At 43.4% G+C, this 18937-nt stretch overlaps 1 protein-coding gene and 1 non-coding gene across 3 annotated transcripts in view; one reads left to right on the top strand and one right to left on the bottom strand.

Annotated features, from left to right (window-relative positions):
- Positions 1-18937, bottom strand: part of CHN2 (chimerin 2) — a 466205-nt gene that overhangs the window by 345276 nt on the left and 101992 nt on the right. The window lies entirely within an intron of this gene.
- LOC141146513 (U6 spliceosomal RNA) lies at positions 18704-18810 on the top strand. The gene has a single exon (XR_012244910.1). It is a non-coding gene; the product is annotated as a U6 spliceosomal RNA (small nuclear RNA).

Below are 18937 nucleotides of genomic sequence, written 5' to 3'. Positions count from 1 at the left end.
ACACCAAAAATACATTACTAATGTTAATAATGTTCAAGTGGTAAGTCTTGAAAATCAAAAAATTTACGTAACCAAAAACGGTGCTTTGGGTTAACTTTATCTAAAAACTAAAAAATAATCACTATAAAAAAAAAAAACAGAATAATGGGTTCTTTGTGGTAACTTTACAAACCTAAAAAAAAAAAAGGGGAAAAAGTATTATTAGTATGGAAACATTGTTTTTAAAATGCATACTATATCATTCATGAGATCAAAGAGAAAAAGAATCCAGAAATCAGTTTGGGAGAACTCTGATTATGAACAGCAAAACACCTTCGTTCTTTATAGAGCCTTCGTAAAGAAGAAATAAAATGCGCTGCATTCAACGATCACAGATTTTGCAGCGTGATGAATGTGCTACCTACAATACGAACACTAGTTTTACTAGACCGAGTGCTTCCGTTTAGTTTTTGCTTATGAGCATGCGTCGTTTTTTTGTCCGTCGGACTAGCATACAGACGAGCGGACTTCGGGGTCCGTCGTAGTTACGACGTAAAGATTTGAAGCATGCTTCAAATCTAAAGTCCGTCGGATTTGAGGCTAAAAAAGTCCATTGAAAGTCCGGAGAAGCCCACACACGATCGGATTACCAGCCAGCTTTAGTCCGTCAGCGTCCGTTGGACTTTTGTAGACGAAAAGTCCGACCGTGTGTACGCGGCATTACTGTCTGTGCCTCTATTAGGAGGATCCACCCACTATTTGTCCTGGTAACCATTGTCGCTGAAAGTGAACAATAATCTCAGCTTTTGAATTGTCACCAGAACAGGATATAGAGGGACATTAGTTCTGGTGACTCTGGTGTCAACAAGAGATTCATTGACTTTAGAGGGAGTTCCTCTCCCTTCCTGTTTTAACTATCGGGTAGGAAGTGAAGGGAAATCTCCTCAACATTTCACAGATGGCAGAAAAACTCAATCCATCATAAAAAAAGTTTTTGCATTTAGTTCTACTTTAATTTTCCAGCAAACTACTCTGTCCTCAGTAGCTTGCCAGCCTATTTCAGCATCTTTTTTAGGGCCTTGGTGTAAATTCCTAATCCTTCCCACTAGCAAAGCAAGCCAGCGCTGAGCGAGGTAAGAAGATAATACAATTGCTGAACTACAAATCTCAGCTGTTCCCTATCATGCCAGTTTACACCAAAATAGTGATAAAAAGTATACAGTAGCTGTTTTCAGAGCAGCTTGGTGCGCAGCAGTCTACTGCATCACACCACTCAGCGACCAATAGAACTTAATGAAATTTTACTTTGTAGCATTTCAATAAAGTTTGCCCCAAAAAAAAAGCAAACAGTGATGTGCTGCTCACAGCACTTTGTACTCCCTCCAGCAGCTGCAGAAGAAAAAGACTCAGAAGAGATCTCAGAAGAGACTGCCATTTGTCAACACGGTCATGTGGTCACATTAACCAATGACCGCACATCATTGCAAGCGTTATGACGTTACACAGCCTCCCAGGTTGTGCAGTGAATGTTTCAATTGTTCGGGGTATTACACCGGCTCGCATGAGTGGCTGCAGGTGGTTATCACAGCATGTAAGTGAGGCAGGGATCGGGGGATGGGAAGGGTGTTGTGAATTTTCCTTTTTTTTTTGAAAAAGTGAACTTAGCATTTAGGATCGGTTCACACCTATGCGGGTTGCTTTTGGTCGTCTCTGCTTTGTGCTGGGCATTTTGCGTTTTTGCAGATGTGATTTTACAGTGATTTTTCCGCAATTTGCGTTTTGCATTTTTTATGTTTTTTTTGTTGTTTAATTTGTTGTTAGGCAAATTAAAAACTGCAAATTGCGGTAACATCACTGCAGAATCGCACTACATGCTTTTCTGCAGCTTCTCCATTGAAGTATATTGAACGTATACTATCGGAAACCTTGTTAAATGAACTGTAGTGCGTTTCTGGAAAAAGCACCAAAAAAAGCATAGGTGTAAACCTGCCTGTGTCCCCACCAAGGAGATTCACATTATCTGTCCTAAATGCCACAGAAAGCGTGGAAAATAACAAGTTGCCACTAGAACGTAAAGATAAGAGAACATTTCTTACTGGAGACATTTTCTCTCACTTCCTGTTGTGTCTATGGGACAAGAAGTAAAGTGAAATATCCACAGTGAAACACTGTACACTACAATTCTAAAGTTTCCATAACAGGAACACAAACAAGAATAAAAACCTTATAGTTCTTCCATCACTTTAAAAAAAAAAAAAAAAAGTAGGCAGCAAATGAGCTCTAAAACAAGCTCTGATTAAAACCTGCAGGCATGGTGGAGTAATTCATCCTCGGCCCTCATTCACATATCTGCAGGTGGGGAATGCATGCAAAATCATGAGCTTTCCCGACCTGCAGAGAAATCCGCTGCACTTCTGAAGACACGCGGGGGTGCCATAATTCTTAATGACACCCTCAAGCATTAGCAAATGTGGTGCATTTTCGTGGGCAAGGACTTCTTACTCCACATTTCTGCGTGTAGGACAGACAATTAAAATAAATAGGCTGCCTACATGCAGAACGCAGCCTGCAGTAGTGTGAACCAGAGTCCAAAGTTTACAGCAGTGCTTTCTCGTTCTCTTAGCAGCTCAACTCAGCCTCCTGTCCTAGCAGTGACTCAGCAGCCTGCAAGCCTTCTTAAACCTAATGTAAACACAGAGCTGGAGTTCTGCACAAGAAGTGCACATACAGCTACTCAGAAAACCATATCTGACCACTTTACTGTTTCTCTTGTGAACTTTGATGATGAATTGCTCCACAATGGCAACAACTACAAAGGTCAGTGAAAGCTTTTTTTTTAAAAAAAAATCTCAATTTACTGCTTGTTGAGAATGTGCTGTTTGAAGCCTGGTCAAAAGGTCCACCTATGAATCAAACCTGTGCAGTAATACCCTTGAATTGACTCTTGCATTGTACAACATTTTAACAAACACCATAAAAATCCATATTATACAGTGCAATAAAACCTACACCGAACTGGAAAAATCATTTTCAGTCTTGAAATACAGAATGGTAATAAAAATGCAGCTAACTTTATACTTTATTAAACCAATCCTTATGTACTGTTTACATTTTTACAAATGTAGCACTAACTTACAGTGGAGCTGCTAGTTTAAGCGGGTCTGTTACCCTCACTTTGCTTCCCTTGGTTTCACCAGCACCAGTCTAGGGGTTCCGTTGAGTTTACTTCTGGATGACACACGCACCAACACTGGAGTACGTTTTCAATGCTTTATTGAACAAACAAACTGTAGGAAGTAGCAGGAAAGAGGCGGAAAAGGAAACTCTCAGGAGAAACTCAAATATCTTCTTGCAAAATCTTAGCGACAAATGTCCTGGTAGAATTCAGATAATTATGTGGAATGCGTTCCCCTCATGGAATACACTCTTTGCTCGTCTGGATAGGCCTCTCTCACCGGTCTAGCAGCCAGTACGCAACACGAATCTAAAGTCTCTGCCACAGACTAGTTTGGGGGAGTAAATCCGTACAATCCTCTGCCACAGGATGTATCAGATTTTCTACAGTGAACAGTCAGTCACAGAGCCTGAACCTTTAAGCCGAACCGGCAACACTATGCTGTATGGTTACTTCTTTTGGATACGTCCTCCAGTCGAGTCACCAGGTCCCTCTATAGACCAGCACGCTGCGTAATCTCTCCAAGACGGGTCCTCCCCTGGGATCTCCTCGGCTGTCCAGCTTCATCACACAGGACCGACAGCTCAGGACCATTCCTGGGCCACGGTGGTAGGCCCCAGACAAGCCTCTGGACCCACCCCTGCGCCATAGCATCGTGGGCCTCCCGATCGGAGGACCACGAGGTAGCTTCTTAACGCATACCTGTCGGCCAGGAGGGCCAGCAGGTGGCTGTAAAACGACCCTAGAACATGGCGTCTGTCCCCATAAATACCCTCTTCCCACAATGCAACTCGGAGGACCACCTCCACCGAGCTTGTCTCCGAGACAGAGGAGCATCTATACACTTTGACACGTTGCCTTTCCAACACTGACCAGTGGTAACAGCGACATCCACTGGTCAGCACGGAAGCACACACAACGTCAGCCAAGCTGGAACAGAGGCAAACTTTTAACCTTCCTAACACACAATTTAATAAATTTACCTAATCTGCGGTAGATTGTAAATCTACCAGCGCTACACAAATAAAAGCTACATTTAGGAATACTAAAATATCCATCCCATAGTTTGTGTTCATAAATGTTTGTGATATAGTAATAAAATGTTTTATAGTAATAAATAATTTACTGTATATAAGCGATTGAGAAAGAGCAAAGTCACAAAATGAAAAATCAGAATATGTACAGAAAGTGTTTTTAGAACCAGAAAAGTTGACCATGGACCTGTGTTTTCTTCTGACTCTGGAGGAGGAGCTGCCATAACAGCGGGTATCATTATGGTTCTCAGGACCAAGGGCCGCCGAGTTTACCTCTACAGGCCATTTAGGTTTACTGCACACAGGAGGAGATGTGTCTTTGTAGACCCTTCTTACTATCCAGGCCAACTGTACATTGACTTATGCTAAGTGTGCATTATGACTTATATATAGCCAAAAATACAGACTGCAATCCAGCAGTAGATTAATTATACTGTGACCCCTGGGCTGTTTGTAATTCATAGCCCCATCAGTTTAAATAAATTATGAATAAAGGTCAATTTGTCAATTTGGCTGTTTTGCTTTTGCCATGGCATTGTGAAACATTGCTGCAGAATTTGGAACACAGTGTTTTCATTTTGAAATGGATCTTATGCAAACGTTACCTCTTTGCAAATTACACATATGAAGGGACAGATAATATCAGAAGAATGCACCTAGGTATCGGGAGAGTCCCTGTACTGCCACTGCTGACCCTTCGAGTCTAAAGACTTGCAAAGCTGAAATTCACTTTTTTAGAAAAACACTAATGTGCAGAACTTTTTAGTATACCCATGCACTCCCTAGAGCCTTGGGACCCTAGACAACACTCTCTTCTGTTCTTATTTTATGCCACCACTGCTACAAACACACAGAACTACCTATCACACTATAAGAGGCAACAAACATGACTTGCATATATGACAATTTTACCAGGGTTTGCCGGGAAAGACCCACTTCTCTTTCCTATGTCCTGATGATTCTGTGTCTTGGATTGTGTCCTAGGATCAAAGTGGTATTAGCTGAGAAGACTGTGGCTGTAAGTGGATTGTTCCAGTATAATTAGGAGTGGGGCCACCCATAAAGTAGGGGTAATCTAAGCTGGACCACCCGGATGGTGGTTGTATCAAGTGGGGGCCATAGGTGGGGTTAGCAGTATTCTAGGGACAGGGACAAAGATGTTGGTAAGTATGGACCAAGCATTGTTTTGCCCCATGTAATAGCTTCAAAAGGCAGACAGATTATGTATGGTAAAACTCTAAAAACGAATGAAGATAAACCACTACACATAAAATGGTACTAGAAACTTAACAGATGCATTTTTGAGAGCAAAAGTGTAATGGGCCTGCACGCCAAGTGCAGGTATGTATACTATAGCTTGTGCACAGTGGTTACTAGAGGAGTCCCAGGAATATTGAATCCTACAGCACTCCTGATTTTCACATGATGGATTGAAAAGTATGCAGGTGCCCTTATAGGCTCATTCAGTAAGCTAACAAGAAGGGAAAGATTATTATACAATGTGTGGTCATAGGACCCTTTAGGTTGTACAGGGTCCCATGACTTCTAATGAGGACCCTGCTGGTAACAGTATGTGCGGACATGCCAGTATAATCTATCTCAATTTAAGGGGAGAAGCACCTTAGCTGCTTTTCTTTGGTGCCAAAGGGCTGTCTGTGTGTTACTTGAGCTGTAGAGAACCCTGTGTCATTTGTCAAGCAGTTCCCTTACCCATCCCTATTTACTTCCAATGATGAATTTACTCACAAATGTTCTGATAATGCTAAATATGGCAAAACAAAATGGCCCAAATAGCATACTGTATGTATGTTGTTTTGTCTTACCTGTACTCACCCTGCCAAAGCAGTAGCCTAGAAATTGAAAAATAAATGGCCGTGCATATTAATTTCAAGTGTAGTTTTACATAAAAGATTTGAGACTTATGAAATTAACCTTGGCATGAGCTGTGAATGTATAAAGGAATTATATCAAACACTTGTTAATTCCTTACATATTATTCTTGGTACCTACTACAGCTACAATAAATGTAATTTGTATCAAGAAGGATTTGGCTTTTATAATAGTCAGTATAGTGTACCTGTAGCTGTTCTTGATATGTTCTTGGAAACAGGCACAGCACAATGCACGATATTAGATAATCTTTGCTTTTTAGGACTGTCTTTGCCACATAATAGTTCTAAGCTTACTTGGCGCGAGATTAGGATCAGCAAATTGTACTTTTAATCAGATAATCCTCAACATAAAATTGCTTGATTTTTTTTTTCCTTTTTACTTCATATAGACAGAAAGGTCAGATATTTGCATTTAAAGCATGTAGTTGAGTCTATCACTTTATTTATATTTATATATAGGGAATCTATAGCCATTTGGGATCTCCTTTCTAAATAAATCCTGATATGATGGGAAAAAATTAGGCTGATAGTTGGCACTGGTCTGCTGACTTTATTAAGAAGCAAACCACATCATCAAACGTTCTCTGGTGGTGAATCAATCACTGTCATTTAAAATACATTAACCTGGAGGAGTCACCTACAGCAAATGATTGGTAAATGTCAGATTCACTGCTTTATAAATATGCCCCATAGTGTGTATTTCTACATATTTACCCAACAAGAAAGGGGCTAATGTATAAAATGCAGAGTAAGCCTAGGTTCACATTGATGTGATTTGGCATGCGATTTGACATGTCAAATCGCATGCCAAATCGGTGGCAATGGCCGGCAATGGCACCATCCAAATTAGGAAATTAGGAATATATGGATCAGACCAAATGAGGGACAAGTGGGACATTGCTCTAAATCAGGGACAGTCCCTCTAAATCAGGGACAGTTGGGAGCTATGCAGTGCCCAGATCGGCGTATTTCTGAGAGAGAAGCAGCCAGGTCTTTCAAATCCAGGCTGACACTTTCCTCGGCTGTTCACATGTGGAGTGATTACCTGCAGTTAGGGACAAGCGTGTGCCCCTGGAAGCAAATCCAGGGAGGCACATCCATCCGTAACCACAGGTAATTGCTCCATGTGCAATTACTTGTGAACAGCAGCTTGTCATTGATTTGTACAGGTTTCCTCTCCATGACGGGTTGACAACACCTGGAATTACCTGCTGCAGAAATGTGCTGATTTAAGCAATGTACTGCCCTGATCGGCCATGTGCATGAGCTCTTAAAGGCTAAGTTCACCCTTGTAAAAAAATAATAAATGTACATGTGCCTGGAAACGTAGCACCCTGATGTTTAGGCAGGATTGCGCTCAAATTTATCTGTCAAGTAATAGTTGCCTTGGCTAATTGCTAGGAGTTCAATTGATTTCACCCTAATTCTGGAATTGCTGCACTTCTCTCTTCTGCCACTAGATGGCCAGGTATCTGGTGGCATTAGATAAGACAAGGGCATTGCAAGGACAGATTAGAAATAGATGGGGTGTCTCAGCCAATGGGCAGGGATTTTCTTAGATCCCTTGGCCTGCTGGGAGAGCCTAGTTATTTGCGTGAGGTCAGGCGACTGAGGTTCTGTGCCACCTGGATGGCTGTCTGGGTGGACGTGTGTTGTGCTGCCCCGGGCTGCTAGGCCACAGCCTGAGGCCTATCCTGGGGACCTCTGGCTGTCGGAGGGCCTTTCCAGAAGCAAGGGAGCAGTGTAGGGTTGGGATTGCGGCTTGCAGTCCAACCAAAAGTAAAGGTTCTGCCGGGTGGAGAATCTGACGTGGTCGGAGGTAGAGGGGAATCTGTCGCCACTAAGGTACCATCCACCTTATTACCAGGGACCGTTATGAGTAGCTGAAGCAAGTACCTGAGCAGTATTCTCACCAACTGGGACGATAAAGAATTGGGAAACTTCAGCAGAGGTCAAGCCAGGGACCCAGCCAGTGGAGGTGACGCTTGCAGAGCATTATTGTGTGTCAAGCCAGGGACTGAGCAGGCCAGTGGGGTTAAGCTTGAAGAGTATCTGTGAGTGCCAAGCTAGGGACCCAGCATGACGCAGGGGTGACGCTTGAGGAAGATACTCAGTGAGAAGATTGGAAAAGCTCAGGAGATCCAGTGGCAGTGGATCAGCGGGTCTAAGTGATAGACTGGGAGCTCAGTTGAGTGAAGAACTAAAATAGAGATTGTGGAGGAAGTGAAAGAGATCATTACAACCTTTATTAGAAACTGTTCAAGATTGTTGCCATAGGAGACAGCAAGTCTACACATGCAGACGTGGTGTACGGCTGGGTGCCTTTCCCTGCATGGCTCTCTACCTATAGAAGTCTTGGAGTCTGCTAACATTGCAACTACTAAAGGGTGTCCTGGCCCCAACCCTCTCTCTCACAGTTTTGTTTAAGAGAAAATAAATCTCTTTGCATTCAAGAAGTGTCTGGCGCCCATTAATCTACCTTACATTGCACCCACTATGCCTCGTAACCCACTCTACACAGAACGATGTCAGCTGTCCCCAACTCTGGAGGTCATCATTAGGCCTGCAGAGCCCCGGGACTTGGCTACACAGTAAAAAAAAAAAAAAAAAATTGCATTTATCTATTTGTTCAGGCACCTGCAAAGCATTGGATCGTGGGTGCAATGTCAGGCTCCTGTAAACACTTCCTCCAGCTCTCTGCCTGGAGATTTGGAGGAGAGCTGGAAGTGGACTACGAGTGAACTGATTACCGCACTCACAGTCCATCGAGATCTACAAGTTTTAAATGTGACAGTAGGGGGAGAAGAACATCTGTCCGCTGTCACAACAGCAGTGTTGCCAACCATCCGTTAATTTATGGGCAGCCTTGAATTTCAGCCCATTTTTGGGCTGCCCATGAATGCCCGTTATGGGCAGCGTTACCAGTAAAAATGATGGCTGCGGGCCGACAGTGCTACTGTGCATGCGCCGCCCCGGAGCCTGCCAGGCTCGGGAAATCTCGCTATTTTCAGCTTGGCGGGTGCATGCGCAGTGATGCGGCGCCATTGTTTAAATGGAAGATTTGCCGCTGCCAGTAACCCTCTCCTTTGAGTCCTCTCACTGATTTTTTTTCAGCTCCCTGTCTGGTATTGTGCTGGAGAGTGGACGGATGTGTGCATCGCCCACAGGTGTGCCTGGCTCTGCTCATTAATTGGAGCGGCGGGGGCTGGAGGCTCAGATATGGGAACTGAGGGCTGGACCACCGGGGCCACTGATAGGGGACAGCCCGACACTGACTGCAACTTGGGTGAGTGTTTGTGTGAGAGAGTGAGGGGCACCTGTTGGAGAGGAGAAGCTTCCTCACTAATATGTCTGCCCCATGACCGTCCTCACCTCACCACACTGGGCTGCCTGCCTGCGACCAATGCTGGACTTTAACATCAACTTGGGGAGGGGGCTGACTGCATGGAGTCAGGCAGGTTCTGTGGACATATCTCTTCCTTGTGGCTTCAGTGGTCAACTCATACCTGCTCCCAGCAGTGCCAGTGCCACACTGACTCAGTAGCTCTGACTGCTTATGTGAAGATGGTAATGTAAAGGGGGCATGGGCAGGCAGAGGAGGGCACTCGTTACTGTAGGGGGTGAAGGGGGCAGAGGATACTGTAACCGATGTGGAGATGAAGGGGGACAGAGAAGGACTCTACTGTGAAGGGGGCAGAGGTGGACACTGATGTAGGTGGATAAATGGAGAATAGTGGGACACTACTAAGGGGGGTATAAATGAAGGTGTACCATGTCTCTGCAGCCTCTAATCACCTCCTGTACCATGTCTCCGCAGCCTCTAATCACCTCCTGTACCATGTCTCCGCAGCCTCTAATCACCTCCTGTACCATGTCTCTGCAGCCTCTAATCACCTCCTGTACCATGTCTCTGCAGCCTCTAATCACCTCCTGTACCATGTCTCCGCAGCCTCTAACCACCTTCTGTACCATGTCTGCAATCTCTGAGGGGGTCTGGAGAGGAATCAAGAGTGGGAGCACCACCGGGATAGGGGTCACCGGAGAAGTCAGACATGTGTGGACCAGAGCCGCCAAGATGGAGCCATCTGACTGAGCCCTGCACGGTGCACCTGAGAGGAGGTCAGTGACAGCGCCGCCAGGCCAGTCTGAGGGGGGCATCACTGATGTAAGGGGGGAGTGAATACAATAATGTAAGGGGGCACTGATATAAAAGTTCCCCCTTATAGCAGGGAACCCCCTTACCTTAGTGTATTCACTCTGTGGAAGGTGGTCTCTGGTGACCAGAGTGCCCCCCACATCAGAGTTCCTGGTGTTCCTCTTTACATCAGAGTCTGCAGGATTCCCCCTTACAGTGCAAGGACAATGCTGCAGACCCTGATGTAAGTGGGAACTCTGATGTAAAGGGAAGCACAGTGGACTCTGATATAAAGTGGTCTCTGGACACCAGAGCCCGCCCTTACATCAGCCCCTTAGATCATGATCTGCAGCATTCCCCTTTACATAGGAGTTCCCTTTCACTGTAAAGAGGAATCCTGTAGACTCTGATGTAAGGGGGAACTCTGTGCTGGCTGGGTCATAGTACTGTAACCTGACCTTCATGTAAATGGAGAAATATGGTTTTTGACTTTTGTTTAACTTAAACACATGGCTAATAGCACTAGATATATGTTTATATTTAAAATATTAATATTTGCACTGCTTAGCATTGAAAACTGCCATTTTAGGTACTTTTTTGTAGTGTCAGTAAAGAATTTGGCTCTGCCAGTAAAGTTCATGATTTTTGCCAGCAAAAAATTGGTGCCGTTTGTAAATTTTAAATTTCACTTTGGGGGGTTGTATGCAGGCATAGGACAAAAGTATGCAGGCATAGGACACACCCCTTGCTACGCCCCCTTAAAGGAGAATTGTACAATAAAACGGGAAATGGTTAAACTCACAAGTTCTTTTTTACCACTACTATTTCTTTATATTGGCTTTTGGAATTTACAAATGCCGCCATTTAGAAATCAGATGAAAGGTTTAGCGCTGGAAAACACTTTTTGATAGATAAAAAGTGCATTTTATATACATCTATATAGAGCAGACCAAAATGAGGGACAAATGAGGGACAGAGGGACAAATCAGGGACAGTCCCTCGAAATCAGGGACAGTTAGGGTCGGTTCACACTGGGGCGACTTGGGATCCGACTTGTACGCCCTCAAGTCGCCCCAAGTCGCCCCAGAAATAGATTCAATGGGAGTGAACGCTAGCGTCTTAATAGACACTACTGAAGTCGCTCCGACTTCAGAGCGTACTCCCTGTACTACTTTGATCCGACTTGGTAGGCGACCTGTACCATAGAAATCAATGGAAGTTGCCTCCAAGTCGGATCTCTCTGTAAAGTCAAGCGACTTTGCAGGGAAAACCCCTCCCTCCCCGAGAGCTGATTGCCCTGTGATTGGCCACAGCCGAAGTCGCCTGTCATGGAGGCGACTTCAAGTCGCCTTGTAATTTGCTGAAGTCGCGCTGAAGTCGCGCTGAAGCCGCGGTACAAAGTCGCGCTGAAGTCGTGTTGCCCTTGTGTGAATCGAGCCTTAGGAGCTATGCTACCCTAGTGTAGCAATTGGTAACTCCTGGCAAAGGCTATGGTACAGACACATGGACTTTGTATAATGATGTGTTTAAAACTGCATATAGATTGTATCATCAAACAGTAAAAAAGCTCCATATAGATGAAACCTGCATTTACTATGCGGAAATGGCCCACAATATAATAGAGTTCAAACTACTGCTTGCATTGTACATTTGGGCAAGTCAGTGGGCCTGTGTTTATGGGCTTTTATCTGTTTCAAATAAGTCTTGAATTCCCATACAAGTCTATAAGAATGCAAAACCTGTTTGAGCCCAGGATCACACTAATGCGGGTTAGAAATCGTGCGACTTCATCTGAACTTGCACAATTTAAACCCGGCAATGCAGTTCGACTTCGGGGGCGATTTGACAGACATATGTGCGGGATCATGCACAGATGTCTATCCAAATCGCCCCCAAAATTGCTAAAAGTAGTACAAGAACTACTTTTGGGAATCGGAAAGTCAGCGTTGCACCGAATCGGACGGTGCCATTGCCGGCAATAGCTGCCGACTTAACATGCAATTTGACATGTCAAATCACATGCCAAATCAGCCCAATGTAAACGTGGGCTTAAACAGACCAAACACGGGTCAAATGTACCTGTCAGTGAATTCTGAATGATCCCAGAAACATTTCAAACTGGTGTCAAACTAATGCCATCTACACAAGTCCAAAGGACGTGGACACAGGCCCTTTCTATCCATCCGAACTGCTGGCAAGCTAAGATGTATACCCACTTCAGCCCCAGAAGGTTTTACCCCCTTCATGACAAGGCCATTATTTGTGATATGGCACTGCGTTATTTTAACTGACAATTGCGTGGTCATGCTATCCTGTACCCAAATAAAATTGATGTCCTTTTTTTCTCACAAATAGAGCTTTCTTTTGGTGGTATTTGATCCCCTCTGTGGTTTTTATGTTTTGCGCTATAAACAAAAAAAAAAAAAAACAGACAATTTTGAAAAAGAAAAAACAATATTATTTACTTTCTGCTATAAAACATAATCAATACATTTTTTTTTTTAAATCTAATTTCTTAATCAATTTAGGCTAATATGTATTCTGCTACATATTTTTGGTAAAAAAAAAACCCAATAAGCGTATATTGATTGTTTGCGCAAAAGTTATAGCGTATACAAACTATGGGATATTTTTATGGAATTTTTATTGATTTTTTTTTTTTACTAGTAATAGCGGCAATTAGCTACTAATAGCGGGACTGCAACATTGCGGCGGACAAATCTGACACTAAGTGACACTTTTTTGGGGACCAGTGACACTAATACAATGATCAGTGCTAAAAATACGCACTGTCAATGTACTAATGAGACTGGCAGGGAAGGAGTTAACATCAGGGGCAATCAAAGGGTTAAATGTGTCCCTAGGGAGTGCTTTCTATCTGTGTGGGGGGTGCTTGTACTGTAAGAAGACTGCTTAGCAGAAACATGGATCTCGGTCTTCTCCTGTCACAGTACGGCGATCTGCCTTGTTTACATAGGCAGATCGCCGTTATGTTTGCCACGGGGACAATTGGCGGGTCCCGGCTGACATCAGGTCCGCTGGACCCACTGATTGTCTCCCTCTGCGTCCAATCACAGCGGGAGTGGGTTGCTGGCGGCATTCGGACACGCCCCAGGCCCAGAAGAAGAGATCACGTACAGGTACGTGATTTTGCGATTAAGGGCCACCCTGCCACTGTATATGTACGTGGGGCGGTCCTTAAGCGGATACAGAATACTGCACAGTGTCATAGACATAAAACACAGCACATACAGAACCACTGCTGCTTCACTCATTAGTACGCATATATATGCAATCAACTTCAGCAGCCAGCTCAGTAGTTACCCCCCCCCCCACAGTAGTTGCAGATTTTCACTTACTTCCTGTCTGATGAAACTGTTGTCACCAGGTCAGTTAGGCTACATTCAGTCAGAGGAACAGCAGCGGCCAGGGGCAGCCACTGGCAAGGATCTTTAAACCATTGTAAATGCTGCTTGCACACAGTGGGGTTTATTTACTAAAACAGGAGAGTGCACAATCTGGTGCAGTTCTGCATAGAAACCAATCAGCTTCCATTTTTTTTATGTCAAAGCTTAAAGGCTAAGTTCACCTTTTTTTTTTTTTTTCTAAATTCCACCTCCCCTATGCACCAATATAGCATTCATGTACTTTTTTTTTTGCAAAAATATCAAAGCTTTCCCTTAAATCTACAGGCACGTACCTTGCTGTCCTACATCCATGATTCAAAATGTATCTATTGCTTCTGTCTTACATCCTTACAGACTTTAGGTCATAACACAGGAAGGAGTTGACCAGCTGATCTCATTACCACACACTCTGCATCATCCACCCTCCCACTCCCAAATGCACGTTTTTTAAATGAAATGCAATCAATCAGTGATCACCCTTCTCACTAAATACATAATATACTATCAGATTGCATAGTATATGGCCATCTTTATACAAGTACATAGAAGGGAGTGGACAGAAACACTCAGCTGTCAAGCCCCTATCACATCTCTGCATTGTAGGAACTCGTATTCCCACGTGCGTTTTTTTTTTTTTTGGGACTCGGCTGTCTGGGACTTTCCCTTCTTAATTGGCCAAGACAGCAGCGAAGCACCATCAGCTTCCACTGCTGTCAAAGAGCCAATCAGGAGAAAGGGGGGAGGGCGGGCCATGGCTCTGTGACTGAATGGATACAGGGAGCTGCAGCTCGGCTCGAGTGCCCCCATAGCAAGCTGCGGAAGGGAAGGGCCAGGAGGGCTGAAGAGGGGCATGAGAAGAGGAGGATTTGGGCTTCTCTGTGCAAATCCAATACACAGAGCAGGTAAGTAGAACATGTTTGTTATTTTTAACAAAAAAAAAAAAAGACTGAAGCTGATTGGCTACAATGCACAGCTGCACCAGATTTTGCACTCTCCAGTTTTAGTAAATCAACCCCACCATGTGCAATCATTAACCGCTGAAAAACCTGGTGCGATAAGATGCTTGCAGCCAATCAACAGCAGTGCCGATTAGTGTGGTCTGACAGCGGAGTCCCTGCTATAAGAATACAATGGTCCGGTAGGGGTGATTCCTGCATCCACATCGTTTTAATGGAAACCTGTGTTTCAAGTCTCTTCCCCACCCTGTGATGAGATGGTGAAAGAAGAAGCAACACACTGACAAGCGCATCTCTCTGTCACACCTGACTGTGGTGCTGCTTCTCCCTCCACCCACCTCTGAGCTCTGCTGTACAGACTGATTTATTACAGAGCTGCATTCATTTGTGTCTAATATATCTGTCTGTAATTCAGATTTAAGTTGCATCATAATTTAGTGTTATTAAACCCACAACAGTAAAATCAGTCTGTATATGCAGTAAAGCATGCTTGTTATACTCACTGTGGAACCTAAGGGGTTAATCCTCTGCATTGTGTAAAAAGGCTGCTAGATCCCATATGCACAGATCCTCCTCTTCTTCCACTGACTCCAGAACATGTCCGGATAAGATAGAGCAATTGGAGTCTGGCTGCACATGCTCAGTTTGGTGTGTACTGCTAGAGAGGTTTTTTTTTTTTCTTAAGAGAGTGCATGTGATCAGCACAAGGCCAATCAGCACTGTCCAGACAAAGGGTCATGGGTCCTGGATCCTGATAGGACAGCTCAGTGCAGTATGAAAACTCCTCCTACAAGCTTTACCAGGAACTCATAGAAGTCACAAGACTGCTAAATACTGCTGATAAGAAAAGGTATTTAGCAGTTCATATTTACTAAAATAATTGCATTTCCATGTTCTGTGTACTGTGGGAGACCAGATATAGTGAATGCAGGGTCCTGGGTTTAGTAACACTTTAAGAGCAGGCACATCTTTCCTTTCAGGGTACCCAGGGAGCTGTCAAACTATGTTCTCCAATATGCAAACACCAGCTTCAGCTAGGATGCTGATGATTGGCTCCATTCAAGTCTTATAATTAGTCACGAAAGCCACCCGTTAAATAAGTTACAAAATCCAACAAAAATAATAAAAGAAAAAACTTTAAAATCTATAATAAACTGAGTAAAGTGATCCATACTCTAGGGTCACTGAGCTGTGACCTCCAATAACTGCACAAGGTTGTACATTTTTCAGTACGTTGCTTCTGGTAATGCTATTTTCCAGTACCAAGGGATGCAAGTTGTATCTGACGTGGTTATCTGTGCATGTCAGGAATGTATTCAGCACTGAATGGAAGATAATACCTTGTGCTCAGAGACCATGACGAGAAATTCACTCTCAATATATATGTTACTCTGCTGAGTTCTATCACATAGCTGGAGTGTGTGTGTTTCCATTCAATGCATCCACCATTGTATAAACATTTCATAATAAGAAATAGCGTGAATCAACTAACAATTCACGGGGAAGAAGTTGGCAGGGTTTTCTTGCTATGTATGCTTAGTCACGTCAGAGGTAGATAAGCATTGTGTAAGCTAGGAGTAGGCAACCCCAGAGAGGTGGAGATCTACCTGAACGACGCGGAAGAGATCAAAGATCACCAGGGTGCAGCATGCTTTTTTTAGGGGAATAACCTAGCAAAGCTCCTTGAAAAGTAAGAAAGGTGTGAAGAGTTGGGCACAGTAGTAAGTAACATAGGGGTCTATTTACTAAAGGCAGACAGTCATTGCACTTTGCAAGTGCAGTTGCACTCATTTTTCCCAGAGATTAGTAAATGAGGTGAAGCTTGGCTGATTTCCATCATCCAATCTTTTACAACAAAAATGCTGGGTTTTTTTTTTTGTTTTGTTTCCTTGCAAGTGAAGTTTCCCCATATTCACTAAACTCTGGGGAACATGAGTGCAACTGCACTTGCAAAGTGCACAGTCTATTTGCCTTAGTAAATCAACCCCACAAAGTTTAAGGCTCAGTAATGGGTAATTCAGAGTACAGATGTCAGGAGTCAGTAACACAGAGGTCAGTAGTATGCAAAGTAGAGTGCAGAGGTCAGAGTGCAGAGGTCAGTAATATATAATGCAGAATGCAGGGGTTCGAAGTCAAGTACGTAACAGAGTGTAGGGGTCCGTAGTAAGCCGCGCAGATTGCAAGGGTCAGGAATAATGCAACATTTATTTTGAATAATAACAGAAGATTATTCTGTCTTGATCAAAGAATCTTGCGTCGTACAGAAACACTCATACTGTGTGATGATCATGGATTGGAAATACAAATATCCTTTTTGTGCATAAGGAAGGTGTGCTGGTAAAGAATATTTAATTACCCCAATGTGGACGCAGATAGCAATGAAAACATGAAAGTGTTGATAGTTCTGGCTGGATAACTACACCTTGGAGCTGAATGCACAGAAAAAAAGCATACACAAGAATTGTTTTACCTGCCAGGGAAGTTGTATTTCTATGCATTCAGTCCTGAGATCTATATATCTCAAAAGAAAGGGGGGGGGGGCAATGTGCTTGAGCAAAAGAAAAGCTGTCAGCACTAAGAGTCAAGATACACACTCCAAATAGGTAATTTTGTAAATAAAGTTCAGCGCTAATATGACAGCAGATCAAATGGTTAAGAGAAAACCTTCACCATATGATACCACCACCAATCCCAATAATAAGTATGAATAGATGAGTATACATACATCACAAAAACCTGTAAATCAAATAAGCAAGTGAGCATAAACAATATTGGAAACACATACTGTATACAGAGAAGGAGATTGTCCATGTAAACAAAATCCACACTCTTCACAGAAAGTTCTCCTTTGTGCTTTGTTATAGATGACAGACAGGCGAAGAAAATCTGTGATGCTTGACCAAATTGGCAGCCAGAAAAGATCATGATCCACAACCAAGGTGAATAATTCTAGCTGCTTACCAGATATGAATGACCACTGAGTTACAGGTGGTCAGACAAGGCACGAGGAAATAGGTTTCCCTCAAACCATATGTGGCTCACTCTGCTTCAGCAACACTCAAAAATAGAAACAAGAGAGGCGGATTCCGGCCTATGTCCAGACAACGTTATTTCGTTATTTGTGACGAAACGTGTAGGATTTGGCCTGCAATGGTCACGTCATCCATCTCTGATTGGTCGATGTAAGTTTGTGCCCGGAGGATAGCCTGTAGGAATGTCGCAAACTTTCTACATGTCTTGATTGACTCTTTGATGGTTTTACATTGGATTCTTGTAAGTGCAATTTTATATTTGCCCATTAAATGGTTTATTGTACTGCACTATGGAAGCATCTCCCTTGTTTCTATTTTTGAGTGTTGCTGGAGTAGTGTGAGCAGAGTGAGCCACATATGGTTTGAGGGAGACCTATTTCCTCGTGCCTTGTCTGACCACCTGTAACTCAATGATCCTTCGTGTCTGGTAAGCAGATAGAATTATTCACCTTTGTTGTGGATCATGATCTTTTCTGGCTGCCAATTTGGTCCAGAATCACAGATTTTCTTCACCTGTCTGTCATCTATCATGGAGCACAAAGGAGAACTTTCTGTGAAGAGTGTGGATTTTGTTTACATGGACAATCTCCTTCTTTGTATATGTGTTTCTAATATTGTTTATGCTCACTTGCTTATTTGATATACAGGTTTTTGTGATGAATGTATACTCATCTATTCATACTTATTATTGTGATTAGTGTTGGGATCATATGGTGGAGGTTTTCCCTTAACCATTTGATCTGCTGTCATTGTATTAGCGCTGCACTTTATTTAGAATTATCTATACATCTCTGCCCCACACCACAGCCCTTTCAAGCAGGTGAGGGGACCTGATATATCTCTTTGCTGCAAACTCACTTAATTTACATGTCTCCTCCAGACCTCCAACGGGGAAAGGGGAACTCCTCTCTGTTACTCTGTTCTCCATGTATCGGCATGCTTCTTGTGGTGCCTGCAGCACACAGCTCCTTGTGGTGCTTCTCACTCCTTCTCTCTGAGCTCTGCTGTGCAGACTGTACAGTTGACTGCACAAGGCTGTCATTAAGTCAAATTCAGGTACTCACACTGCTTGAATTTATAAAATACACATAACGTCCTCGCTTCGGCAGGACCTATACTAAAATTGGACCGATACAGAGAAGATTAGCATGGCCCCTGCGCAAGGATGGCACGCAAATTCGTGAAGCGTTCCATATTTTTTGAAATGCTAACTATCCCCTTCCTTTTTGCCTAGTGTTCCTGGTCAGACCACCTTGCTACCGACAAACTGTTTCAGTGCTTTATTATTCTATTGTCTTATTGTTTTACTGTTTTATTGCTTTAGTGT

This window comes from Aquarana catesbeiana, linkage group LG05 (assembly GCF_042186555.1).
Source record: "Aquarana catesbeiana isolate 2022-GZ linkage group LG05, ASM4218655v1, whole genome shotgun sequence".
NCBI lineage: Eukaryota > Metazoa > Chordata > Amphibia > Anura > Ranidae > Aquarana > Aquarana catesbeiana.
This window is presented reverse-complemented; position numbering and strand designations above follow the sequence as displayed.